Source organism: Callospermophilus lateralis, unplaced genomic scaffold, assembly GCF_048772815.1.
Source record: "Callospermophilus lateralis isolate mCalLat2 unplaced genomic scaffold, mCalLat2.hap1 Scaffold_289, whole genome shotgun sequence".
NCBI classification, from domain to species: domain Eukaryota; kingdom Metazoa; phylum Chordata; class Mammalia; order Rodentia; family Sciuridae; genus Callospermophilus; species Callospermophilus lateralis.
The window spans coordinates 70,317-85,056 of record NW_027513563.1 but is presented as its reverse complement, the minus strand read 5'-3'; the positions used below and the strand labels follow the sequence as shown (position 1 = coordinate 85,056).

At 35.2% G+C, this 14,740-nt stretch overlaps 2 pseudogenes; one reads left to right on the top strand and one right to left on the bottom strand.

Moving 5' to 3' along the window:
* Window positions 1-2,594: 2,594 nt before the first annotated feature.
* LOC143637788 (recQ-like DNA helicase BLM) overlaps window positions 2,595-14,740 on the top strand; it is a 55,839-nt pseudogene continuing 43,693 nt past the window's right edge.
* LOC143387420 (small nucleolar RNA U3) lies at window positions 13,429-13,506 on the bottom strand (annotated as a pseudogene).

The following is a 14,740-nucleotide window of genomic DNA, read 5'->3' as shown; positions in this document are numbered from 1 at the left end:
CAATTGAAATCTCAGTCCATTTGAGTAGTGGAGTATATACCATATTATTTAATCAATATTTTGGTGAGAAACAGATCCCTGTAGTATATCATCTTAGTTAGGGAAGGAATGAGATGTTTTATGTATGACCTAGGTTAGTTCTCTTGGTTTGTCTTTAACAGATGTGTTGGGATGTTTGAAGAAGAGGGAGAAATTTGTATGGTTACCATTTGATGACAAAACTAAAGAATCCTAAGAACTTCCCTCCTCCTTTCCTTTCTGATAAAAATTCATACAGAAGTATAGAAAGTTACAAAACTGAGCAAAAGTTCACATCGTATTAAAACTCAATAAAGTCATTAAATGGACTAAAAATATGTAGCAATATGGAATATGCTTTAAAATAATCTTTTTACAACTTTTTAAAGTTTAAAAAACTTTTTTAAACTTTATTTTTAATTAAAATTAAAATTTTGATTATTTTATTTAATTTTAATTAAAAATTAAAATAAAATTTATAAAACAAAAGATTATTTTAAAAGCATATTCCATATTGCTACATATTTTAGTCCTTTTAATGACTTTGTAATTTATTGAATTGTAATGCTATAAATAGCTTCACCAAGACTTTTAACAATTGGAAAATGAGTATTTGCAAGGTTGATTGTCTCTACATTTTCCATTGTAACCTAGTATACATATTTGTATATTTTGTAAAACTGAAATAGAATTTCCTCAAATGATACTTTAGGTACAGTATACATTTAAATTTTATGTGCATTCTTTTTTTCCCTCTTTTATTTTTTAATGCTGATTATAACCTGAATTTTGAGGTTGAATGGACAGTGTGTAACAGTACAGAGGATCATGTATTATCTCCTCTATTTCAAAACCTGTTTAGCTGGCCCTCAAAATTCCTTATCTTCTGACCTCAAATTACCTTTTCTCAGCTATGTTTTTTTTGTTTGTTTGTTTTCTTTTTTAAAACAAAATTTTTTTAGTTATTTATATGTGGTACTGAGGATCAAACCCAGGGCCCCACACTTGCTAGTTGAACACTCTACCACTAAGCCACAACTCCAGTTCTGTTTGTTTTCTTTTAAAGAGATAAGGTCTTACTATGTTGCCCAGGCTGACCTTTAATTCCTGAACTCAAGTAATCCTCTTGCCCAGACTAATCTTAGAGTGTCTGGGACTGCAGGCATGAGACCACTCCCTTCAGTTTTATCTCCAATTATGCTGTTGTAATAACCCAGAGTTCCATTGAGACTAATGAGTCAGGCCAATAAGAAAGAACTGCTAAAAATACGACCTTTTTAATTATATATTGTTATTTGAAAAGCAATATAAAAAGTTATTCATCACTGTTTTGATTTCGTTAGAAAATTGCATTTTGAAATCCTGCTTTAGGAAAACACAGTTGATTCCTGGATATCAAGTGAACAGATACTCTTTTTTTTAATCTTTCCTTCATAGTCTGAAGTTTTGCTCAGATCCCATCTCCTCAACAAAAACTTCTCAAACTCCAAAAAATGTTAACTTTCCTTGGGTTTCCACAGTATCCTCTTCTTAACACTCAGTTCTAATTTATTTTGTTATTTTTCTATCCCATTAGACTGACCATGCTTATAGTTGATATATTTTTGGATATTCTATGTGAAATAATTATATATACAAAAACAGATACATACATACATATTGGCATTATATAAGAAGTCGAGATAAAGTGCTTTGGAATCTCAGAAGAAAGAAATGTTAGTAACCACTTGCTGGAGAAAACAGAAGTAACACTTGGGCTGGACCTATGAGAATAGATATTACTTGGTATAAAGAGTTCACTGGGCTGAGGTTGTGGCTCATTGGTAGCGCGCTTGCCTAGCATGCGTGAGGCACTGGGTTCAATTCTCAGCACCACATACAAACAAATAAAAAAAATAAAGGTCCATCAACAATTAAAAAATATTAAAAAGAAAAACTGTTTACCATGGCAGGTTTTTTTTTTTTAAAATTGAGAGAAGAACAGAGGCAAAAACCTTAAAATAGACAATGCAGCATTTGTAAGGAATATAAATGGTGCAGTGTGATTGGAGCCTGGTGGTGTTACTGAAAGGGCATAATTGGAGATAAAAGTTGAAAAGTATCCTGGGACCAGATAAGAAAGACTTTGAGGAACATCTAAAGAGGCTTTAGAATAGAGGAGATATAAAATAATTTTTCTTATCTGTTGTATACTGTCTAACCAGTTGTAGAAAAATGTTAGGATAGCTGGGTGTGGTGGTACACACCTGTAATCCCAGTGGCTTGGGAAGCTGAGGCAGAAGGATCACAAGTTCAAAGCCAGCCTCAGCAATTTAGCGAGACCTTTAGCAACTTAGCAAGACCTTGTCTCAAAATAAAAACTAAAAAGGTCTGGGGATGTGGTTCAGTGGTTAAATGCCCCTAGGTTCAATTTTCAGTATCAAAAAAGAAAAAGGAAAACTGTTAGGGAAAAAATAATACATTTATTTGGTCAAGTCTACAGTATGATTGGTTTAATTTTTTTTTTAAGTATGTTAAAGGATCTTGATGCCTCTGACAGAGAGAAGGATGTTCTCAGTACATCAAAAGATGTTTTATCAAAACCAGAGAAGATGCCTACTCAGGAGCCCAATCCAGAAACTAATAAAGACTGCAATGGTACAAAAAGCATTAGAGACATATCACATATTTCAGCTACTTACTTTTGTTTATAAAGTTAAGATTTATATTTTCATCCTGTATAGTTAAAATGGCAAATTTTTCTGTGCCTTTTGTTCTAATATCATAGAATTCTTCTTCTTCATTGGTTAACTAGCATTTTCTTGAACATGCATAAGGTCATAGTTTCACAAGATTCATCTCTACCTTGAAAATACTGCTTGTTAAAAAAATCATCTCACATTTCCAGAATTCACATTCCTATAACTTTAATCCTAGTGAGGTAAATACAGAGGGAATCTTAGAAGTCCCTCTCCCCAATCAAAATACTGTTGAATCTTTTTAACTCTTACACATATTGATTTCTAGACCTTTCATTCTCCTGGTTCTCCCTTGTGTGTATGTGCTCTGAGCCTGGTCTTGATGAAAATGTAGTACTTTTTGCGTGTTTGCTTCAATTATTTCTGAGGGGTTCTGTTTGTTTCTCTTTTTTTTGGGGAGCCATGTGGTAGGGTCTGAGGATTTTTTTAACCCAGAACCTTGCATATACTAAGGAAATATTATACTACTGAGCTACATCCCCAACTTTTTAAAAATATTATTTTGTGACAGAGTCTGGCTAAATTGCTGAGAATGGCCTTGAACTTGGAATCCTCCTGCCTCAGCCTCCCAAATGCTGGGATTATAACTGTACACTTCCACATCTGCCTTACTTTTTAAAATTTTTCTATTAAATATCTAGTATAAATAATCCAGTTGTTCATAAGTTGAAAAACACAAGTCCCCTTTTCCACCCTTAATTTCTTCCCAAAGGCACTTTCTTTTTCTTTTCTTTTATTATTTTTATATTTTAACTTTTTTGGGGGGTGGGGGATGGGTACTGGGGATTGAACTCAGGGGCACTTGACCCCTGAGCCACATCCCCAGCCCTGTTTTGTATTTTATTTAGAGACAGGGTCTCACCAAGTTGCTTAGTGACTTGCTTTTGCTAAGATTGGCTTTGAACTCACAATCCTGTCTCAGCCTCCTGTTCCACTAACCCACCTATTTTTTAGCTTTTTATAGGATAAAAGATGGAGAAAAGATCTTTTTTTCTCCCCACATTTTTTTTATTGGTACATAATAGTTGTATATACTAATGGGGTATTTGATCATATACACCATACACAATACAACAATGTAATTTGGCCACTATCACTCCCCAGCACTTTCTCCTTCCCCACCTCCCATCCATCTGTTTTTTTTTTTAATTTTGAGACAAGGTTTTGCTAAATTACTGGGTCTGACCTTGATCCTCCTGCCTCAGCCTTCTGAGTCTCTAGGATTATAAGTGTGTGCCACTGTCCCCAGCTGCCAGAGGCACTTCGTTCTAGAAATTTGTGTACTTCTATTCTGTAAGTTTTTCTGGTATTATTTATTTTTTATTGTCTTTTTCTTCTCTTTGAATCTTCCTAGAATTTCTATTATTTGTATGTTAGACATCCATTAATTACCTTATCTTTCATCTCTTGCTTTTCTACTTTTTAGGAGATTTTCTCTGTTTTATCTAACTTTTCTATGAAATTTTTCATTTTTATCAGCTCAACTTCCCAGAGCTATTTTTATTCTCTGAATATTTCGATGAAGCGCAATACTCTTGTTTAACAGATGCTGAACTTTTTCTTATGGGGGCTGTGTATGTGCATGTTTGTACTGTTTTCTGTTCTGTCTGCTCGTGTCTTTTATTTTGGTCTCTGAATATATTGTTAGGGATGTTCCTGAAACATCTGATCTCCTCAGCACTAATTCAGTCCTTACACCAGCCCTTGGAGATAGTTCTCTTATCTTCATCATACATGTAAGGAATCTAAGGTACAGAAGAGTTAAATAATTATATATGTTCACAGAATTAGATAGCAGCAGAGCTGGAATTTGAACCCAGCAATCTTGAGGCTCTTGAGCTCACACTGATAACCACTGTACTGTGTTTGTCTCTGTATCATTAAGTTTCACTGATAAAATCATTCTTAGGATAGGGGCATGGACAGAGCCCTACGGAATGCTACTAGAGGCCTCTGTCTTATTTGACATTAGGCCATTCATCACCACTTCCTGTTCAACAAGTTACATATCTACCTTCCAATTATGTTTTTCTTTCTTTTCCATGGAATGCAGAAGACAAGGTCTTAATCCAAAAAGGTCAAGGTCTGTGGCAGCAAGAGGGAATGGATGGGCATCAGCTCTAGAGTAGGTAGATATGTAATTTTATTTGAACTTACGTTAAGATCACCAGCCTGTAACTTTTGACAATCACCTTCAACATTTTTTTTTAAATTAGAATAATGTCTGCCTTAATTTTTCATCAACTCTTATTCACTAGATGCCTCTTATATCAGCAACAGGGTCTCTGAGATCTTACTTATGGATTTCCTATGTAGTCTGAGGTGTAGTGTGTCCACCAGGCAGACCGAGCTCTTTCCCAACTGGGAAGGTATTTGTGTCTATCTTTGAGCCTATCTTGACTTTCACTATCTTCAGGCCAGTACACATTCTCCTCGCATAGAAAACAAAAGTTACATAGGAATTGAGCAGTTCTTCTTTTATCATCTCATACCTCACATCCCTACTTCCTCACAGTCACCAGTAGAAACCCAAATTTCCCACATCATTCTCATGCAGATGGTTGTCCCCACACTATTCTGTCCTCCCCTGTTCTTTTCTCTCTTCCTCTCCTCCTCTCCTTCCTGCCCTTTAAAGCCTTCGCCAACAGCTCCTGCTGTTGGTGGTAGCCTCTGTGGCCTCATTCTCTTTGAACATGTAATCTCTTTCTTTCCTCGTACCCCAAAATACCATTTCTATTAAAGCCCCCAAACTGATGTTTTTTTCCTCCTACATATCACAAGCTCTTGAGGTGGAGCAGACATCTTCTTTGCTTCTTATTGCTACCCTAGACTATTTGTTTTCTTCCATTAACTCCTTTGAAATTCTATCTCCTAGCTATATGGCTTAATAAAAAAAATTGAAATTTATTTTTTAAAAAACAAAGCGCATGGAGCTTGCTGGTTGAATTCCAAACATTATAATCATGTTTTCTCCCATACACTTACTTGCCTTTTCTCTCCACTCTTCTGTCACATCTCTCTATCTCAGCCATATCTCATCTCATTTCATCTTTATTTTCTGCTTTCCCTTATGCAGGTTTTATTCTCAAGCTGTCTGTCCTTCCTGGGTGGTAGCAAAGATGGCCACCATCAGCATTTCAGGCTTGTTGAAAAGAGGTCCTCTTTCTCAGTGAAAGTTGAAAGATTTCCAGAGCTCATTCTCCTTGGGCTACCTTATAGCAGATGCTCACTGAAGGAGTAGGACAGAGGAGGCCTCCAAAAAAGTCCAGGTATCATGCTGTGAGCATTCAAGGAAAGCCTGGACCAATCAGGCAGGCCAAAACAAGTGGGGCTCTTGCCTGCCAGCCCTTACCTACATATAATGACATTTATATGTGTAATTAATCAAAAAATCATAGTGAATTGATAAACATTTGTATCTTCCAATGACCTTGCTACCCTAAGAGAAATATTATCATGAAATTAAATGAAAACAGTTATGAGCTCTCATTAGAGATAATCTGATCTCAATTCACAGGCAGATATTAGAACACTATATAGCTGTTTATGGTTTCACATTTTACATGTGTGACTTAAAAGTTTAAGTCTTTATTGTTTTTAAGAAAAAATATTAATAACATAATTGTTTTATAGCTAGACAGATAAATTTAAAGCAGCACCTTATTCATGTGATGGACCACATCTGCAAATTAGTTGATATGATTCCTGTTGATGATCTGAAAGCCTTGAATTGTGGGAATGAGCTGCTTCAACAGCGGAATATAAGGTATCTTGATTTTTCTCATTCTGAAAAATACCAAATTCATTTCCACTACTCATCCAAAAAAAAAAAAAAAGCCGGGTGCAGTGACACATGCCTGTAATCCAAGTGGCTTGGGAGGCTGAGACAAGAGAATTGCAGGTTCAAAGCCAGCCTCAGCAACAGTGAGGCACCAAGCAACTCAGTGAGACACTGTCTCTAATAAAAATACATAGGGCTGGAGATGTGATTGAGTGTCCCTGAGTTCAATCCCCAGTACCAAAAAAAAAAAAAAGGATAGGGCCAGGCCAGCCTTTCTGACCTGGGAATTACATAAGAATAATTGTCATATTTCTGTGTTTTAAATTTGTTTGCTTTTCAAACTATTCCTTTTGCATTTGTATTCAAATTTTTTGAGACTGGGAAAAATGAGATATTTTGCCACAATTTCTGTTTGGGTTGAAAACTAAAAATTATTTTGTGACCTACCATAGTAAACTAGTTACATTGAATGGGTTGTTTTCTTTTCTCTCTTCAGAAGGAAACTCCTAGCTGAAGCAGATTTTAATGGAAATGATGTCAGTCTTTTTGGTTCAGTGTGGAGACACAGGCCTGCTTCAGTTGATAACCCAGTGGAGGGTGATTTCTGCCCAAGGGGGGATTCTGTTAAGGAGTTAAACTATCCACACCTTCCCTCAAATTCTCTTTCCACTGGGAAATGTTTACTGACCACTACCCCAGAGAAGATAGAATCCTCAGACACCTTGAAGAATCTCTTTGAAAGACCGTTATTCACTTCCCATTTACAGAAGTCCTTTGTAAGTGGCAACTGGGCTGAAACACCAAGGATAGAAAAAAGAAATGAAAGAAATGTTCTTACAAGCACGGCTATAAAAAATCAGAATAAAAACATTGCTTCAAAAAATGACTTAGAAGGAGAAATCCAGGCTTCCTATGATATTGATAATTTTGACATAGATGACTTTGATGATGATGAGGACTGGGAAAATATATGCATAATTTAACAGCCAGCAAATCCTCCACAGCTGCCTATCACCCTATCAAGGAAGGTAGACCAATTAAATCAGTAACAGAGAAGATTTCTTCAGCCAAGACAAACTGTCTTTCAGGGGCATCTACTGCTCAAAATAAAAGCTTTTCAGAATCAATTCAGAATCACACTGGTAAGTTTAAAATAAATTGAATGCTTAAATATTATAGGAAAACAAAACTGTCCAAAATAGGAATTGTATAAGAAAAAACATAGCAAAAGTCATCATTGCCTGAAAACTACATTGTTTCTATGCAAATTTCTACTGATAATATGCATTACAAATCGAAATTTCAAAAGCAAGATGCTCTTTTGTCTCTGTAGCAGCTGTAGTTTTATAAAATGTATAATTATAACCTATTGTAGTAAAGCCCCAAAATCATTTACAAATGTGCTTTGCCTTTAAATTAACATCTTTAGTCCCTAAAACAATAAAGCTCATCATGAAGGTCAAGTTTTATGGGCATAAAGAAAAAAATTATATGTTAAAATGTATGTGTATCTAAATTTTTTATTTGTTTTAATTAGTTACACATGACAGTATAATGACCTTGACATATCATACATTTGAATCAGATGGTATATAATTTCTCATTTTTCTGAGTGTACAGGTTGCAGAATCATATTGGTCATGCAGTCACATATATACACATAGTAATAATAATGTCTGTTTCATTCTACTATCCTTCCTATCCCCCCACAGAAATTTCTTAAAGCCATCAGATTACTTTCAGCCTAGAATCTTTTTCATTCATTCATTCAACAAATACGTGTTAAGTGCTCACAATGTGCCATGTACTGTGCTGGGTCTGGTAATACTCTAAAGATAGATAACAAATATTTCCTCCCCTCTTGGAGCTAATAGTTTAATGAGTTTTTGGAGGAGTGAATTTAGCCACTTTAAAGATCCAGAATGAAGCCAAAATTAATTTTAAAACTTTACATCAGCCCTGTAAAGTTATTACATAGTGCTTTTTAACTGAACCAAGTATACATGGGCAGAGTTTTATAAACTACAGCTTTTCTATTTTTGCCATTGATGACTTAATACTCGGAGGTTGTACTTGCAGTTACGCCATTGACCTTTAAAATAGTCATTAATGGATTTATTTTGGTATGTTAGAATGTGTCATACTTGGTGTTTGCAATCATCTTTGAGACAGTTGAGTGTTGGGGTGAGGGTAGCTGCCAGAGCTGGCATGAGTACCTTTGTTCACTACTGAGCCAGAGTTGCCACAGAGAGGATGAAGAGCCAGGACTGGATGTGAGAGACGTTGTGAAAGAAGAATCTGAGAAGTTCAGATGACTCTGAGGTTTCAGACCCTCAAGACTGAAGTGACTGAGAAAACTATGACACCATTCACAGAAATAGGGGAATCAAGAAGCAGAGTCAGGTTGGAGAAAAGCTGAGGACGGCTATTTTTAAGATTGGTTGACCTTAAAGTGTTGTTAAGTCGTTCAGGTAGAAATGTCTTGCAGATGAGTGGAGATGTGTGCAGGATAGGAACTTAGTAAGGTATCAGAAGACATCCAGGCATTTTCTATGCATGTAGGTTATGTTTAAGATCACAGGACTAGGAAAATTCCAGGTACCTGGAAGCCTTCCAAATTTAAGAGATAAGAAGAGAAATTAGAGTCCGAAAAGGGAATGCAAATCCAGTAGAGGGGCTCAAGGTATATAACTAAATTGAAGAGAGTGGCCTAACATGCTGAAGGACTGGCAATGTAGCTCAGTGGTAGAGTGTTAGCCTAGTGTACATGACCCCTGGGTTTAAGCCCCAGGACCACAAAACATAAAAATGAAGCAAGAGGAAAACTCATGATTAACTTAAAGGTCAAGAAAGAAGAGAAAGAGAATAAATAGTAGGGATAGACACTGTAGAAGTCAATAAAATAATTGATTTGTTCCCTTAAGAATTTTCTGAAAGCCAGGTGTGGTAGCATATACCTGTAATCCCAAGGATTTGGGAGGCTCAGGCAAGAGGATCACAAGTTCAAAGCCAGCCTCAGCAACTTAGAGAGGCCCTAAGCAACTCAATGAGACCCTGTCTCAAAATAAAACATAACAGGGCTGGGGTTGTGGCTCAGTGGCAAAGCACTTGCCTAGCATGCATGAGGCACTGGGTTCAATCCTTTGCACCACATATAAATAAATAAAATAAAAAATAAAGATACATCAACAACTAAAAATTATTTTTAAAAAATAAAAATAAAACAAAAAAAGAGGGCTAGGGATGTGGCTCACTGGTAAAGCACCCCTCAGTTAAATCCTCAGTACCAAAAAAAAAAAAAAAAGCACCAGGGAGGACCCGGGGGTGTCAGGGGATTTTCTCACACTCTTTGGAAAGGAAACCATGTGAACAGTTAAGGTGTGCTGGACAGAACTAGGTAAACAGTGATCCTGCAGGGGGAATGGTAAATGCTAAAACTGTGTTATTACCTGAATGCACTGATTTTTCTTAACATTGTTTTTCTAGACAACTTGGCGCAGAATTTAGCATCTACAAATCTGAAACACGAGCATTTCCAAGGTCTCAGTTTTTCTCATACAAAAGAAATGATGAAGATTTTTCATAAAAAATTTGGCCTGCATAATTTTAGAACTAATCAGCTAGAGGCGATCAATGCTACACTGCTTGGTGAAGACTGCTTTATCCTAATGCCCACTGGTATGTATTTTTAGATATAAATTGGCAGGAATCCATTGGCAGATGTTAAATGAAAGCCCTTTAATAGAAATAAAAAGAAGACCTACACAGTATTTCTATCGTTCAGGGACCTCTTAAACCTCCCATGCCATAGTAAGAAAGTGTTTCACCTCCTATCTATTCTAGTTGTTGACAGGATAAAGTTTATAGCTCTTTAAGATCTTTTTTCTTTCTGAGTAGGAGGATGGGTGCTGGAGATTGAACACAGGAGTGCTCTAACACTTAGCTACATCCCCAGCCCTTTTTATTTTTTTTTCTATTGACTGATTGATTAAGACAGGATCTCACTAAGTTGCCCAAGCTAGTCTTAAACTTGCAGTTCTCCTGCCTCAGCCTCCCAAATCACTGGGATTATACGCTTGTGTCACCATTTTTAACTTAAAATTTATTGTATTTGACTTGATCTAGAATTTTTCTTTTTTTCTAATCTAAATAAGACTTGAAAAGTGAACCAAAAAAAAAAAATCACCATCAAATACCAGAACTAGGGCTGGGGTTGTGGCTCAGTTGTAGAGTGCTTGCCTGCCTAGCACGTGTGAGTCACTGGGTTCAATCCTGAGCACCACAAAAAATAAACAAAATAAAGATATTATGTTCATCTACAACTAAAAAAAAAAAATCAGAACCATTTGGGATTTTATTTCATCAGGTTTGGTATAGTAGCCTGGGATTAAAGTGTAGCTCTTGCTTATGAACAGCATGACCATGGGCAAGACACTTCACCCCCTTTACCCATTTCCTTTGTATCCATAGGGATAAATAATAAAGTTCTTGCTTCACAGTGTCATGAAGATTAAATGTAAAGCGTTGAATGCTGTTTTTTCTTGGCTCCAGTTTTGAAAAGTCCAAGACTTTTCGTTATGTTAGTAAAGCTATAACAGCTGTCCTATGATTTGTAGCCATATATATAAGAATATGAAATGAAGTGTTTGGTTAGGAAGTAGGGAGAATTTGGAGTTTCAGTCCCTACTTGTAGTCCTCTGTTTTCTGCTTGCCTTGTTTTATGAAATTTAAATGATATAAGCTTAGTAATCAGCATTTCAAATTTTATTAACATGTTGTCACTCTACCTTCTATTTACTCTTAATTTAGTACTTAAAAACTCTATTACTGGAGGGCTGGGGATGTGGCTCAAGCGGTAGCGTGCTCGCCTGGCATGCATGCGGCCCAGGTTCGATCCTCAGCACCACATACAAACAAAGATGTTGTGTCCGCTGAGAACTAAAAAATAAATATTAAAAAAAAAAAAAACTCTATTACTGGAAAGTACCCTGGTATAACTCACTGATTCTCAGAGGATTTTATGGTCCTTTAAGGTTTTAAGGGGATGTTTTTTAAGACCTCTCAGTGGACTGAAGGTGTAGCTCAGTGGAGGAATGCTTGCCTAGCACATGCAAGGTCCTGGGTTGGCCCTTTAGAACTGCAAAAAAAAAAGTAAATTAAGGTCCTTCCTTAATTTCAACTTCTTCGCTTACATGTACATGTGCACACAAACGTGCACGTGCACACACACACACACACACACACACACATTTCAGATAAGGTTTCTTTTAGACAAAAATAGTTTAAGTACTGATCTAGTACATTTTACACTTGATAAAATTGAGGGAGGACAAGTAAGATTAAATAGCATTTCATAGTCCTACAACTATGAACACACATACAACTATGATTATTAATAAATAATAAGCAGGTCTCTTTATTCTCAGTATCCTTTTGTTTCCTTGACATTTCTACATATATACCAAAATGAAATTCATATGGAAAAGAAGAAATATAATATATAGTTTGAAAAAAGCTAAGGTCCTAAAACTGCCTAGCTCCAGCCTCTGCCATTAGTAGATAGGTAAAATTGAAAATTAATTGCTACGTAATCATTTTAGTCAGCTTGAAATGTGTACTTTGGGCTGGAATGCTTGCCTAGGGCAGGTGCCTTGTTATCATAATCTCCAGCACAGCAAGCAAAAAACAAACAAATAATTTGGTTTACTGTCCTGTTGATTTGAATGAGAGTTACATAGCAACAATTGTCTTGGTCTTTTGAAATTTCTTTTCATCTTCTGCTCATACCTACAAATGTAGTTTCTCCTTTTATTTTATTTCAAAGGGAGATTGGGACTATTCTTACTGATGAGAGTACTGGGAGTTCAAGCTATGACAGTGTCAAAAGGCCCATAATGATTTTAAAAAGCTGAGATCTTGAAAGTGACTTCTGGATCATAGAGACATACTGATCAATGTGTTTTTGATTTTCAGTTTTGTATATTTTATTATATTCTAGTTCTTAAAAAAATAAATTTTAGAGGTGGGGATTGTGGCTTAGTGGTAGAGCACTCGCCTAGCATATGTGGGGCTCTGGGTTCAATCCTCAGCACTACATAAAAATAAATAAATAAAATAAAGGTATCATATCGAACTACAACTAAATGTGTGTGTGTGTTAAAAATAAATAAATAAATTTTATGGGGGTGGGGTTGTGGCTCAGCCTGCCTAGCAAATGTGGGGCACTGAGTTCGATCCTCAGCATCACTATAGATAGATAGATAAATAAATAAATAAATAAATATGAAGTTTTTATATCCATCTGTAACTAAAAAATGTTTAACAAATAAATTAAGAAGAAATTATTTAATCCTAGGATCATAGTTTTTAGAGATCTCTTAGATTGTTAGAAATAAAAAAAACTTGCTATGTTTAAGTGTCCCAGGTAGACCTTTTAAGTAATTCCATTGTATTTAAGTATTTTTGCCCTGATTCATGCTTTTGCTGTTGCGTATAAAAAGTCCTAAAAGATATTTTTATGCTTTATTTAAATTGCTCATTCAAAGCCAGCCTCAGCAACTGAGTGAGGCCTTAAGCAACTTAATGAGACTCTGTCTCCAAATAGAAAAACAAAAAGGGATGAGGATGTGGCTCAGTGGTAAAGCATCCCTGGGTTCAGTCCCAGCACCAAAATTAATTAATTAATTAACTGCTTGAATAGTTTGGCTCAGGGGTATAGCACATTGGACCATGAACAATATCACTTGATATCCTATCAACTATTTTGATTATTATATGTGGTTTCCCTTATAACTTTTACCTTCATTCTCTCAAGATAAAAGCTGACAGATGTTTTTTTATATTAAAACACTTTATAAAACAATGTATATGTAGCATGATTGCATAGGATGTATTTTATTGGTACTGTACATGATCAGAAAAACTTCTCCAGTAACAAACTATAGAAATGACCCCTGAAAGTATGGTCTTGCTGACAAATTTTTTTTTTTTTTCGTTTCTCTTTTAGGAGGTGGTAAAAGTTTGTGTTACCAGCTGCCTGCCTGTGTTTCTCCAGGAGTCACTATTGTCATTTCTCCCTTGAGATCACTAATAATAGATCAAGTCCAAAAGTTGACTTCCTTGGATGTAAATTATAACATACGAATACTAATAAAAGTGTACCTTCTACTGAATTATGTTTCAGTGTAGTAGATAACTTTTTTTATTAAATAATTCATGAATTGTAATAATAAAGCATAACAGTTAAGTTGTACAGTTAAACACAAGCATTTGAAAATTCTGATACAGATAATGGTGTGTAATTCAATCTTTTATTCTTTTATGAGAATTATTTTAGTAAGAGCTTTTAGTCTATATTTTACTAATATAAAGAGATTTCTCTTTTTATGGTAGCTGGATCAGCATGGTTCTCTTTCCAGTGTGTCTTGAAGTGCATGCATATGTGCATGCCCATATACATATATCCTTTTTCTTCAGGGCTCAGTTGACGGAAATATATGACTACATTCTACTATATTCTTCATATTAATATAGCCATACATAGGACTCAAATCTCTTGGACACTAAATTCATATTTATCTTATTTACAAAAATGAAAAGTAAATCAAAGAAAAGGTAATAAGCAGGGCTGGGGCTGAGGCTGGGGCTCAGCAGTAGAGCACTCAGTTAGCATTTGTGAGGCTCTGGGTTTGATCCTCAGCACCACATAAAAATAAATAAATAAATAATGGTATTATGTCCAACTACAACTATAAAATAAGTATTTAAAAAAGTGAATAAGCAATGGGAAGGCTGTTGTAAGTTATACTTAATAAGGGTTTTTATAAAATGTGTGTCCTCATTATTATTGTAGTGAGATACATTTCCTTTGATAGATCTGATATGACTTATAAAATATTTATAAAACCTAAAAGTAAATAAACTCTTGTCAGATTAATGTATAAAATTTAAATGTTTGTTACTTTTACACTTAGATTCCAGCTACATATCTGACAGGTGATAAGACTGACTCAGAAGCTAAAAGTATTTATCTCCAATTATCAAAAAAAGACCCAATTATAAAACTTCTATATGTTACTCCAGAGAAGGTTTGTGTATTTATATCATTATTTTTAAATATAATATTTAAAGCAACTAGAATTATATATTTTTAAAACTTTGACATCATTTTTGATGTATAGTATATTGCAAAGAATTCCTGTAG